We start from the raw sequence: 13914 nt of genomic DNA, 5'->3' as shown, positions 1-13914 counted from the left end.
CCCTTTATCCCTCCCTGCCCACCCATCCTCCCCAGTTCCTTTCCCTTTGGTACCTGTTAGTCCATTTTTGGGTTCTGTAATTCCGCTGCTGTTTTGTTCCTTCAGTTTTTCCTTTGTTCCTATACTCCTCAGATGAGTGACATCATTTGGTATTTCTCTTTCTCCGCTTGACTTATTTCACTGAGCATAATACTCTCCAGCTCCATCCATGTTGCTGCAAATGGTTGGATTTTTCCACTTCTTATGGCTGAGTAGTATTCCATTGTGTATATGTACCACATCTTCTTTATCCATTCATCTACCGATGGACATTTAGGTTGCTTCCAATTCTTGGCTATTGTAAATAGTGCTGCGATAAACATAGGGGTGCATCTGTCTTTCTCAAACTTGATTGCTGCGTTCTTAGGGTAAATTCCTAGGAGTGGGATTCCTGGGTCAAAAGGTAGGTCTGTTTTGAGCATTTTGATGAACCTCCAAACTGCTTTCCACAATGGTTGAACTAATTTACATTCCCACCAGCAGTGTAGGAGGGTTCCCCTTTCTCCACAGCCTCGCCAACATTTGTTGTTGTTTGTCTTTCGGATGGCAGCTATCCTTACTGGTGTGAGGTGATACCTCATTGTAGTTTTAATTTGCATTTCTCTGATAATTAGCGATGTGGAGCATCTATTCATGTGTCTCTTGGCCATCTGTATTTCTTTTTTAGAAAACTGTCTGTTCAGTTCCTCTGCCCATTTTTTAATTGGGTTATTTGTTTTTTGTTTGTTGATGCGTGTGAGCTCTTTATATATTCTGGACGTCAAGCCTTTATTGGATCTGTCATTTTCAAATATATTCTCCCATACTGTAGGGTTCCTTTTTGTTCTATTGATGGTGTCTTACGCTGTACAGAAGCTTTTCAGCTTAATGTAGTCCCACTTGCTCATTTTTGCTGTTGTTTTCCTTGCCTGGGGAGATATGTTCAAGAAGAGATCACTCATGTTTATGTCTAAGAGGTTTTTGCCTATGTTTTTTTCCAAGAGTTTAATGGTTTCATGCCTTACATTCAGGTCTTTGATCCATTTTGAGTTTACCTTTGTATATGGGGTTAGACAATGGTCCAGTTTCATTCTCCTACATGTAGCTGTCCAGTTTTGCCAGCACCATCTGTTGAAGAGACTGTCATTTTGCCATTGTATGTCCATGGCTCCTTTATCAAATATTAATTGACCATTTATGTTTGGGTTAATTTCTGGGGTCTCTAATCTGTTCCACTGGTCTGTGGCTCTGTTCTTGTGCCAGTACCAAATTGTCTTGATTACTATGGCTTTGTAGTAGAGCTTGAAGTTGGGGAGTGAGATCCCCCCTACTTTATTCTTCTTTTTCAGGATTGCTTTGGCTATTCGGGGTCTTTGGTGTTTCCATATGAATTTTTGAATTATTTGTTCCAATTCATTGAAGAATGTTGCTGGTAATTTGAGAGGGATTGCATCAAATTTGTATATTGCTTTTGGCAGGATGGCCATTTTGACGATATTAATTCTTCCTAGCCATGAGCATGGGATGAGTTTCCATTTATTAGTGTCCCCTTTAATTTCTCTTAAGAGTGACTTGTAGTTTTCAGAGTATAAGTCTTTCACTTCCTTGGTTAGGTTTATTCCTAGGTATTTTATTCTTTTTGATGCAATGGTGAATGGAATTGTTTTCCTGATTTCTCTTTCTATTGATTCGTTGTTAGTGTATAGGAAAGCTACAGATTTCTGTGTGTTGATTTTGTATCCTGCAACTTTGCTGTATTCCGATATCAGTTCTAGTAGTTTTGGAGTGGAGTCTTTAGGGTTTTTTATGTACAGTATCATATCATCTGCAAATAGTGACAGTTTAACTTCTTCTTTACCAATCTGGATTCCTTGTATTTCTTTGTTTTGTCTGATTGCCGTGGCTAGGACCTCCAGTACTATGTTAAATAACAGTGGGGAGAGTGGGCATCCCTGTCTGGTTCCCGATCTCAGTGGAAATGCTTTCAGCTTCTCGCTGTTCAGTATAATGCTGGCTGTGGGTTTATCATATATGGCCTTTATTATGTTGAGGTACTTGCCCTCTATTCCCATTTTGCTGAGAGTTTTTATCATGAATGGATGTTGAATTTTGTCAAATGCGTTTTCAGCATCTATGGAGATGATCATGTGGTTTTTGTCTTTCTTTTTGTTGATGTGGTGGATGATGTTGATGGATTTTCGAATGTTGTACCATCCTTGCATCCCTGGGATGAACCCCACTTGGTCATGGTGTATGATCCTTTTGATATACTGTTGAATTCTGTTTGCTAATATTTTATTGAGTATTTTTGCATCTACATTCATCAGGGATATTGGTCTGTAATTTTCTTTTTTGGTGGGGTCTTTTCCTGGTTTTGGTATTAGGGTGATGTTGGCTTCATAGAATGAGTTTGGGAGTATTCCCTCTTCTTCTATTTTGTGGAACACTTTAAGGAGAATGGGTATTATGTCTTCTCTGTGTGTCTGATAAAATTCCGAGGTAAATCCGTCCGGCCCCGGGGTTTTGTTCTTGGGTAGTTTTTTGATTACTGTTTCAATTTCTTTGCTTGTAATTGGTTTGTTTAACTTTTGTGTTTCTTCCTTGGTCGGTCTTGGGAGGTTGTATTTTTCTAGGAAGTTGTCCATTTCTTCTAGGTTTTCCAGCTTGTTGGCATATAGGTTTTCATAGTAGTCTTTAATAATTCTTTGTATTTCTGTGGAGTCTGTCGTGATTTTTCCATTCTCATTTCTGATTATGTTGATTTGTGTTGACTCTCTTTTTCTCTTAATAAGTTGGGCTAGAGGCTTATCTATTTTGTTTATTTTCTCAAAGAACCAGCTCTTGGTTTCGTTGATTTTTGCTATTGTTTTATTCTTCTCAATTTTGTTTATTTCTTCTCTGATCTTTATTATGTCCCTCCTTCTGCTGACTTTAGGCCTCATTTGTTCTTCTTTTTCCAGTTTTAATAATTGTGATGTTAGACTATTCATTTGGGATTGTTCTTCCTTCTTCAAGTGTGCCTGGATTGCTATATACTTTCCTCTTAAGACTGCTTTCGCTGCATCCCACAGAAGTTGGGGCTTAGTGTTGTTGTTGTCATTTGTTTCTATATATTCCTTGATCTCTATTTTGATTTGTTCATTGATCCATTGATTATTTAGTAGCATGTTGTTAAGCCTCCATGTGTTTGTGAGCCTTTTTGTTTTCTTTGTAGAATTTATTTCTACTTTCATACCTTTGTGGTCTGAAAAATTGGTTGGTAGAATTTCAATATTGTGGAATTTACTGAGGCTCTTTTTGTGAGCTAGTATGTGGTCTATTCTGGAGAATGTTCCATGTGCACTTGAGAAGAGTGTATATCCTGTTGCTTTTGGATGTAAAGTTCTATAGGTGTCTATTAGGTCCATCTGTTCTAGTGTGTTGTTCAGTGCCTGTGTGTCTTTACTTATTTTCTGCCCGGTGGATCTATCCTTTGGGGTGAGTGGTGTGTTGAAGTCTCCTACAATGAATGCATTGCAGTCTATTTCCCTCTTTAGTTCTGTTAGTATTTGCTTCACATATGCTGGTGCTCCTGTATTGGGTGCATATATATTTAGAATGGTTATATCCTCTTGTTGGACTGAGCCCTTTATCATTATGTAGTATCCTTCTTTATCTCTTGTTACTTTCTGTGTTTTGAAGTCTATTTTGTCTGATATTAGTACTGCAACCCCTGCTTTCTTCTCACTGTTGTTTGCCTGAAATATGTTTTTCCATCCCTTGACTTTTAGTCTATGCTTATCTTTGGGTTTAAGGTGAGTTTCTTGTAAGCAGCATATAGATGGGTCTTGCTTTTTTATCCATTCTATTACTCTATGTCTTTTGATTGGTGCATTAAGTCCATTTACATTTAGGGTGACTATTGAAAGATATGTACTTATTGCCATTGCAGGCTTTAGATTCGTGGTTACCAAAGGTTCAAGGTTAGCTTCTTTAGTATCTTACTGCCTAACTTAGCTCGCTTATTGAGCTGTTATATACACTGTCTGGAGATTCTTTTCTTCTCTCCTTTCTTATTCCTCCTCCTCCATTCTTCATATGTTGTGTGTTTTGTTCTGTGCTCTTTTTAGAGGTGCTCCCATCTAGAGCAGTCCCTGTAGGATGCCCTGTAGAGGTGGTTTGTGGGAAGCAAATTCCCTCAGCTTTTGCTTTTCTGGGAATTGTTTAATCGTGCCATCATATTTAAATGATAGTCGTGCTGGATACATTATCCTTGGTTCAAGGCCCTTTTGTTTTATTGCATTAAGTATATCATGCCATTCTCTTCTGGCCTGTAGGGTTTCTGTCGAGAAGTCTGATGTTAGCCTGATGGGTTTTCCTTTAAAGGTGACCTTTTTCTCTCTAGCTGCCTTTAAAACTCCTTGTCCTTGATCCTTGCCATTTTAATTACTATGTGTCTTGGTGTTGTACTCCTTGGATCCTTTCTGTTGGGGGTTCTGTGTAATTCCATGGTCTGTTCGATTATTTCCTCCCCCAGTTTGGGGAAGTTTTCAGCAATTATTTCTTCAAAGACACTTTCTATCCCTTTTCCTCTTTCTTCCTCTTCTGGTATCCCTATAATACGAATGTTTTTTCTTTTGTATTGGTCACATATTTCTCTTAGTGTTGTTTCATTCCTGGAGATCCTTTTATCTCTCTCTATGTCAGCTTCTATACGTTCCTGTTCTCTGGCTTCTATTCCTTCAATGGCCTCTTGCATCTTATCCATTCTGCTTATAAATCCTTCCAGGGATTGTTTCACTTCTGTGATCTCTTTCCTGACATCTGTGATCTCCTTCCGGACTTCATCCCACTGCTCTTGCATTTTTCTCTGCATCTCATCCCATTGCTCTTGCATTTTTTTCTGCATCTCTGTCAGCATGTTCATGATTTTTATTTTGAATTCTTTTTCAGGAGGACTAGTTAGGTCTGTCTCCTTCTCAGGTGTTGTCTCTGTGATCTTTGTCTGCCTGTAGTTTTGCCTTTTCATGGTGATAGAGATAGTTTGCAGAGCTGGTACAAGTGACCGCTGGAAGAGCTTCCCTTCTTGTTGGTTTGTAGCCTTTTCCTGGGAGAATAGCGACCTCTAGTTGCTTGTGCTGGGCAGCTGTGCGCAGACAGGGCTTCTGCTTCCTGCCCAGTTGCTTTGGGGTTTATCTCCGCTGTTGCTGTGGGCTTGGCCTGGCTGGGGCTGTTCCTCCAAAATGGTGGAGCCCCGTTGGAGGGGGAGCAGCCAGGAGGCTATTTATCTCCATAAGGGGCCTCTGTGCTCCCTGCTGCCCAGGGGGTTTGAGTGCCCAGAGATCCCCAGATTCCCTGCCTCTGGTCTAAGTGACCTGTCCTTCCCCTTTAAGACTTCCAAAAAGCACTCTCCAAACCAAAACAACAACAGCAACAATGAGAGAGGGAACAGAAAGAATGGGAAAAAAAAAAAAAAAAAGGAAAAAACAAGCGATTTTTTTTTTTTTTTTTTTTTTTTTGTCCTCAGGTGCCGGTCCCAGGCACCCGCTCACTGGTCCTGCTGCCCTGTCTCCCTAGCACCAGGGTCCCTGTCCTTTCAAGGCTTCCAAAAAGCACCCACCCACCGGTCCCGCAGGGAAGGAACGCTCGATATTCTTTGTCCTCAGGCACTGGTCCCAGGCACCCGCTCACCAGTCCCGCCGCCCTGCCTCCCTAGCACCGGGGTCCCTGTCCCTTCAAGGCTTCCAAAAAGCACTCACCAAAAAGAGAGAAAAAAAGGGGAAAAACGCGCGATTTCTTCCGTCCTCAGGTGCCGGTCTCAGGTACCCACCCACCGGTCCCACAGGGAAAAACGTGGGATATTCTTTGTCCTCAGGTGCCAGTCCCAGGCACCCGCTCACCAGTCCCGCCGCCCTGCCTCCCTAGCACCGGGGTCCCTGTCCCTTTTAGGCTTCCAAAAAGCACTCGCAGAAAAGAGAAAAAAAAAGGGGAAAAACGCGCGACCTCCTCCGTCCTCAGGCACCGGTCTCAGGCACCCTCCCGCCGGTCCCGCAGGGAGAAACGCGGGGTGTTCTTTGTCCTCCAGCGCCGTTCCCAGGCACCTGCTCACCGGTCCCGCCACCCTACCTCCCCAGCAACGGGGGCCCGTCCCTCTAAGGCTTCCAAAAAGCGCTCTCCAAAAAAAAAAACAAAAAACCGCTCCGGTTTCTCTCCACTCGCCGGGAGCCGGGGGGAGGGGCGCTCGGGTCCCGCCGGGCCGGGGCTTGTATCTTACCCCCTTTGCAAGGCGCTGGTTCCTTGCAGGTGTGGATGTGGTCTGGATGTTGTCCTGTGTCCTGTGGTCTCTATTTTAGGAAGATTTTTCTTTGTTATATTTTCATAGCTCTATGTGTTTTTGGGAGGAGATTTCCACTGCTCTACTCACACCGCCATCCTGGCTCCGCCCTCGGAAATGTTTTATTATATTTTCCTCTAGTCCCCAAGCGTGGTCTTCAAGTTCTGCATCTGTAGCCAGGCTGGTTTTTCTGAGGTACTAAATTGTGCCATTTCCTTCCTAGGATATACTTCTCCCCACTCCATCTTTTCTTGGTCCACTCCTCATTCCTGAGGACCAAGTCCTTGGGTAGCCTTAGGTCTCTGCTAACAGGATCATTGGGTGGATCAACATGGTTTCTGCAGATTCCTTTGGTGGTGATAATTGTGACTAAAGCTTTCCTTAGAAATCAAAATGCCTATGTTTTACAAAGCAGTTTTCATTATAAAGAAATAGATTCTTGAATTCAATCAGGAGATGAGGAATCAAATTATAGCTCTAGGATTTATGATCTGGGTGACCTCATTCCATTTGGATAATGCAAATCCTCAAATATAAAGTGGGCAGATTAGTACTTTCCTCATAAGATTTTTGGGACCATTAAAAGGGGCTTAGTGAATGACAAGGCACAAGGAAGATGCTTATACAAGGTCAATTTAAAAAAACACTGTATGTGGGGGAGGAGCCAAGATGGCAGCATGAGTAGGGCAGTGGAAATCTCCCAAAACCATATATATTTTTGAAAACACAACAAATACAACTATTCCTAAAAGAGAGGCCAGAAGATAGAGTACAATGGTCAAGCTACATCTACACCTGTGAGAATTCAGTGCCTCATGAAAGGGGTAAGATACAAGCTGCAGACTGGCAGAACCCAAGTGCTTTCCCCACACCAGCCTACTGGCAGGAGGAGAGAAGTTTGATCGGGGAGGGAGTGGGAGCCCAGGACTGCTAAATACCCAACCCTAGTCACCCACACTGGGAGCGCAGACACACATTGTGTGGTGTGCTGGATATTAGGGAAACAGAACAGTAAAACCTGTGAGCAGATCCCTGCAGCCGACTCCCCCAGGACAAAAGAAAAGTGAGTGCTTTTTGAAAGTCTTAAAGGGATGGGGGCCCACAGCTGGATGGAACCATCCCGGCACACTCAGTCCAGCAGCTGGGAATCCCAGGGAATTTCAGGTGCCCCAGCCCCCTGGGAGACAATGCAGCTCTGAATCCCTTCAAGGCAATAAACAGCCTCCTGTCCATTCTCCCGCATGGCCCTGACACAGCAGGGGAGCAGCCTGATAGCAGCCATGCTCACAGCAGCCACCCAGAGCTTCCTCCGCAGCTGCCAAGCCAGACTCAGAGGCCCTGCCAGTGCGCAGCAGCCCAGCACAGACAGAGGAAGCTGGGACAGGGTGCAAACAGTTGCCCTTCTCGCAGGAGAGCACACTCAGCACACCTGCCACACCCCCACGGGGCTCTGGGCTGCCCCGACAGCTGCCCTGCCTGTGGCAGCTCAGTATATAAAACTGGAAGCTGCTCTCCATGTGTGGGAAACTGGCACAGGCAGTGGAGAAGGGAAAGGCAAAGGAAAGGATATTTTTCTCCCAGCTGACACACGTGCCAACTGCCTAAAACTACCTCTATAGTCATGAAAAGGCAGAAGAATTTGATCCAGTCCAGAAGTACACAGGCAAACCCTGAGAGAGGGCCTGAAGAGATAGATATAACCAATCTTCCTGAAAAAGAATTCAAAATAAAGGTAATAACTATGCTGATGGACCTGCAGAGAAATATGCAAGAGCTAAAGGATCAAGTTAGGAGGGAAAATACAGAAACAAAACAATCTCTGGAAGGATGTAAGAGCAGACTGGATGAGGTGCAAGAGACTGTTAATGGAATAGACATCAGAGAACAGGAACACAGAGAAGCTGAGGCAGAGAGAGATAAAAGGATCTCCAGGAATGAAAGAATATAAACAGAACTGTGTGACCAAGCCAAACAGAACAATATTCACATGATAAGGGCACCAGAAGAAGAAGAGGAAGAAAAGGGATAGAAAGTAACTTTGAAGAAATAATTGCTGAAAACTTTCCAAAGTGTGGGAGGAAATAATCTCTCAGACCATGGAAGCCCAAAGATCTCCCAACACAAGGGACCCAAGGCGGACAACACCAAGACACATAATAATTAAAATGGAAAATATCAAGGACAAAGACAAAGTATCAAAGGCAGCCAGATAGAGAAAAAAGGTCACCTACAAAGGAAAACCCATCAGGCTATCATCAGGCTGCTCAACAGAAACCTTACAGGCCAGAAGAGAATAGCATGATATATTTAATGCAATGAAACAGAAGGGCCTTGAACCAAGAATACTGTATCCAGCTCAATTATCATTTAAATATGTAGGAGGGATTAAATAATTCCCAGAAAAGCAAAAGTTGAGGGAAGTTGTCTCCCACAAAACACCTCTACAGGATATTTTAAAGGGACTGTTCTAGATGGGAGCACTCCTAAGGCTAAATAGATATCACCAGAGATAGCAAAATCACACGAAAGAAAGCTGACCAACCAAATACTAACTAAAGGCAAAAAATAAAATCAACTACTCACAAAAGCAGTCAAAGGAAACATAAAAGAGTACAGAATGAAACACCTAACATATAAAGAATAGAGGAGGAGGAATAAGAACGGACAGAAATAAAGAATCATCAGGCTGTTTATAATAGCTTAATAAGTTAGTTAAGTTATATGGTTAGATAATACAGAAGCTATCCTTGAACCTTTGGTATTCACGAATCTAAAGTCTGCAATGGAAATAAGTACATATCTTTCAATAATCATACTAAATGTAAATGGACTGAATGTACCAATCAAAGGGCACAGAGTAATAGAATGGATAAAAAAGCAAGAACCATCTATATGCTGCTTACAAGAGACTCACCTCAAACCCAAAGACATACACAGACTAAAAGTCAAGGGATGGAAGAAGATATTTCATGCAAATTATAGGGAGAAAATAGCAGCTGTTGCAGTACTTGTATCAGACAAAATAAACTTCAAAACAAAGAAAGTAACAAGAGGTAAAGGACATTACATAATGATAAAAGGTTCAGTTCAACAAGAGGATATAACCATTATAAATGCATATCCACCCAATACAGGAGCACCAGCATGTGTGAAACAAATACTAACAGAATTAAAGGAGGAAATAGAATTCAATGCATTCACTCTAGGAGACTTCAACTCACCACTCACTACAAAGGACAGATCCACCAGACACATAATAAGTAAGGACACAGAGGCACTGAACAACACACTAGAACAGATGGACCTAACAGACATCTATAGAACTCTACACCAAAAAGCAGCAGGATACACATTCTTCTCAAGTGCCCATGGAACATTTTCCAGAATAGGCCACATACTAGGCCACAAAAAGAGCCTCAGTAAATTCAAAAAGATTGAAATTCTATCAGCCAACTTCTCAGATAACAAAGGTATAAAACTAGAAATAAATTGTACAAAGAAAACAAAAGGCTCACAAACACATGGAGACTTAACAACATGCTCCTAAATAATCAATAGATCAATGGCCAAATTAAAACAGAGATCAAGCAATATATGGAGACAAATGACAACAACAGCACAAAGCCCCAACTTCTGTGGGATGCAGTGAAGGCAGTTCTAAGAGGAAAGTATATAGGAATCCAGGCCTATTTTAAGAAGGAAGAACAATCCCAAATGAATAGTCTCAAGTCACAATTACTGACACTGGAGAAAGAAGAACAAATGAGGCCCAAAGTCAGCAGAAGGGGGGACATAATAAAGAGCAGAGAAGAAATAAATAAAATTGAGGAGAATAAAACAATAGAAAAAAATCAATGAAACCAAGATCTGGATCTTAGAGAAAATAAACAAACTAGATAAGCCCCTAGCCACAGTTATTAAAAGATAAAGAGAATCTACACAGATTAACAGAACCAGAAATGGGAAAGGAAAAATCACATTGGACCACACAGAAATACAAAGAATTATTAGGGAATACTATGAGAATTCATATGCTAAGAAGCTGGAAAACTTAGAAGAAATGGACAACTTCCTAGAAAAATACAACCTTCCAAGACTGACTAAGGAAGAAACAGAAAATCTAAACAGGCCAATTACCAGCAATGAAATTGAATCAGATATCATAAAACTACCCAAGAACAAAACCCCTTGGGAAGATGGATTCACCACTGAATTTTATCAGACATATAGAGAGAAGCAATACCCATTCTCCTTAAAGTTTTCCAAAAAATAGAAGAAGAGGGAATACTTCCAAACTCATTCTATGAATCCAGCATCACTCTAATACCCAAACCAGGCAAAAACTCCACAAAAAAAGAAAATTATAGACCAATATCCCTGAAGAAAATAGATGCAAAAATAGTCAACAAAATATTAGCAAACTGAATTAAAAAATACATCAAAAAGATCATACTCCATGACCAAGTGGAATTCATCCCAGGGATGCAAGGATTACATACAAGTACAACATTAGAAAATCCATCTACATCATCCACCACATCAACAAAAAGAAGGAAAAAACCACATGATCATCTCCATAGATGCTGAAAAAGCATTCGACAAAATTCAACATTGATTCATGATAAAAACTCTCAACAAAATGGGCATAGAGGTAAAGTACCTCAACATAATAAAGGCCATATATGATAACCCCAGAGCCAATATTATACTTAACGTGAGAAACTGAAAGCTTTTCACCTAAGATCAGGAAAAAGACAGGGATGCCCACTCTCCCCACTCTTATTCAACATAGTCCTGGAGGTCCTAGGCATGGCAATCAGACAAAACAGAGAAATACAAGGCATCCAGATTGGTAAAGAAAAAGTGAAACAGTCACTATTTGCAGATGACATGATATTGTACATAAAAAACCCTAAAGACTCCACTCCAAAATGACTAGAACTAATATTTGAATTCAGCAAAGTTGCAGGTTACAAAATTAATACACAGAAATCTGTGGCTTTCCTACACACTAACGATGAACTAGCAGAAAGAGAAATCAGGAAAACAATTCCATTCACAATTGCATCAAGAACAATGAAATACGTAGGAATAAATCTAACCAAAGAAGTGAAAGACCTGTATCCTGAAAACTAGAAGACACTCTTAAGAGAAATTAAAGAGGACACTAACAAATGGAAACTCATCCCATGCTCTTGGCTAGGAAGAATTAATGTTGCCAAAATGGCCATACTGCATAAAGTAATCTACAGATTCAGTGCAATACCTATCAAAATGCAACAGCATTCTTCAACAAACTGGAACAAATAGATTTAAAATTCAAATGGAACCACAAAAGAACCAAAATACCCAAAGCAATCCTGAGAAGGAAGAATAAAGCATGGGGTATCTCAGTACCCAACTTCAAGCTCTACTACAAAGCCACAGTAATCAAGACAATTTGGCACTGGCACAAGAACAGTCCCACAGACCATAGGAACAGAATAGAGAGTGCAGATATTAAACCAAACATATATGGTCAATTAATATATGATAAATGAGCCATGTACATACAATGGGAAAATGACAGTCTCTTCAACAGTTGGTGCTGGCAAAACTGGACAGCTACACATAAGAGAATGAAACTGGATCACTGTCTAACCCCATACACAAAAGTAAATTCGAAATGGATCAAAGACCTGAATGTAAGTCATGAAACCATAAAACTCTTAGAAAAAAACATAGGCAAAAATCTCTTGGACATAAACATGAGCATCTTCTGCATGAACGTATCTCCCCAGGCAAGTGAAAGAAAGGCAAAAATGAACAAGTGGTACTATATCAAGCTGAAAAGCTGCTGTACAGCAAAGGATACCAGCAATAGAACAAAAACATATCTTACAGTATAGAAGAATATATTCATAAATGATAGATCTGATAAAGGGTTGACATCCAAAATATATAAAGAGCTCATGCTCCTCAACAAACAAAAAGCAAATAATCCAATTAAAAAATGGACAGAAGAGCTGAACAGACAGTTCCCCAAAGAAGAAATTCAGATGGCCAACAGACACATGAAAAGATGCTCCACATTGCTTGTCATCAGAGAAATGCAAATTAAAACCACAATGAGATATCACCTCACACCAGTAAGGATCACCACCATCCAGAAGACAAACAACTACAAATGTTGGCAAGGTCGTGGAGAAAGGGGAACCCTCCTACATTGCTGGTGGGACTGTAAATTAGTTCAACCATTGTGGAAAGCAGTATGGAGGTTCCTCAAAAAGCTCAAAATAGAAGTAACATTTGACCCAGGAATTTCACTTCTAGGAATTTACCCTAAGAATGCAGCAGCCCAGTTTGAAAAAGACAGATGCACCCCTATGTTTATCACAGTACTATTTACAATAGCCAAGAAATGGAAGCAACCTAAGTGTCCATCAGTAGATGAATGGATAAAGAAGATGTGGTACATATACACAATGGAATATTACTCAGCCATATGACAAAAACAGATCCTACCATTTGCAACAACATGGATGAAGCAAGAGGGTATTATGCTCAATGAAATAAGCCAAGTGGAGAAAGACAAGTGCCAAATGATTTCACTCATTTGTGGACCATAAGAACAAACAAAAACTGAAGGAGCAAAACAGCAGCAGACTCACAGAACCCAAGAATGGACTAGCAATTACCAAAGGGAAAGGGATTGGGGAGGAGGGGTGGGAAGGGAGGGATAAGGGGAGGGAAATAAAAGGGGCATCATGATTAGCATGTATAATGTGGTGGGGTCCCAGGGAGGGCTGTACAACACAGACAAGAGTAGTAGTGATTCTACATCTTATTATGCTGATGGACAGTGACTGTAATGGGGTAGTGGGGGGACCTTAGTGATGGGGGGAGTCTAGTAAACACAATGTTCCTCATGTAATTGTAGATTAATGATACCAAAAAAACTCATCAGCATTCTCTCTGATGACTCCATGGAGCCACATGGCAGCCATGAGATGCTTAATTCTAAATTCATAATACGTGAGTGAAGAGAGTCTGCTTTCTATTTGAAGTAGCTGTAATTTGCAATTTCTGTTTTAGCAGCAGAACATAGTTTCTAACACAAGTGAACATATGGTATGATGTGAGAAAAACTCAAGGTGAGTGGTCACTAATGACAAATGATTAGATTGGAAAATCTGTATATGGAAGGCGAGTTAAAGCAGGGGTTCTATTCAATGTGAAAGGGGTGTGAGGAGGCCCTATTATATATCCTGGGGAAAGGAGGAGCAGTGAAGTGCTCTTAAGGCATTTAAGGACCCTGAAAACAGACTCAGGGGAGCACCTCCCCATAAGCCTTCCCCAACCCCAGCCTAACCTAGGTCGCCTGCTTGGTGGGTCTCTTTTATATTCTTTTATTTTTGATGGGGCAGGGTTTATTTTGTTTGCTGATATGTGAACAGGAAGGACAAAGGAAAACAATGAGCTAAAAAAATCCTGATGCTATAAAAGCAAAGAAAGGCACAATTTATTATATGGAAACTAAAAATGTTTCTGTAACAAAAGATACTATAAATAAGTAAAATCTGATACATTAAATATTTTTAAGA

General features: G+C 40.8%; 1 long non-coding RNA gene across 1 annotated transcript in view; it reads right to left on the bottom strand.

The window, feature by feature from the left end:
• Positions 1–13914, bottom strand: part of LOC118972192 (uncharacterized) — a 67981-nt gene that overhangs the window by 32046 nt on the left and 22021 nt on the right. The gene's annotated exons all lie outside the window — the stretch shown is intronic.

Source organism: Manis javanica, chromosome 4 (genome assembly GCF_040802235.1).
Source record: "Manis javanica isolate MJ-LG chromosome 4, MJ_LKY, whole genome shotgun sequence".
In the NCBI taxonomy this organism is placed as follows: Eukaryota; Metazoa; Chordata; class Mammalia; order Pholidota; family Manidae; genus Manis; species Manis javanica.
This window is presented reverse-complemented; position numbering and strand designations above follow the sequence as displayed.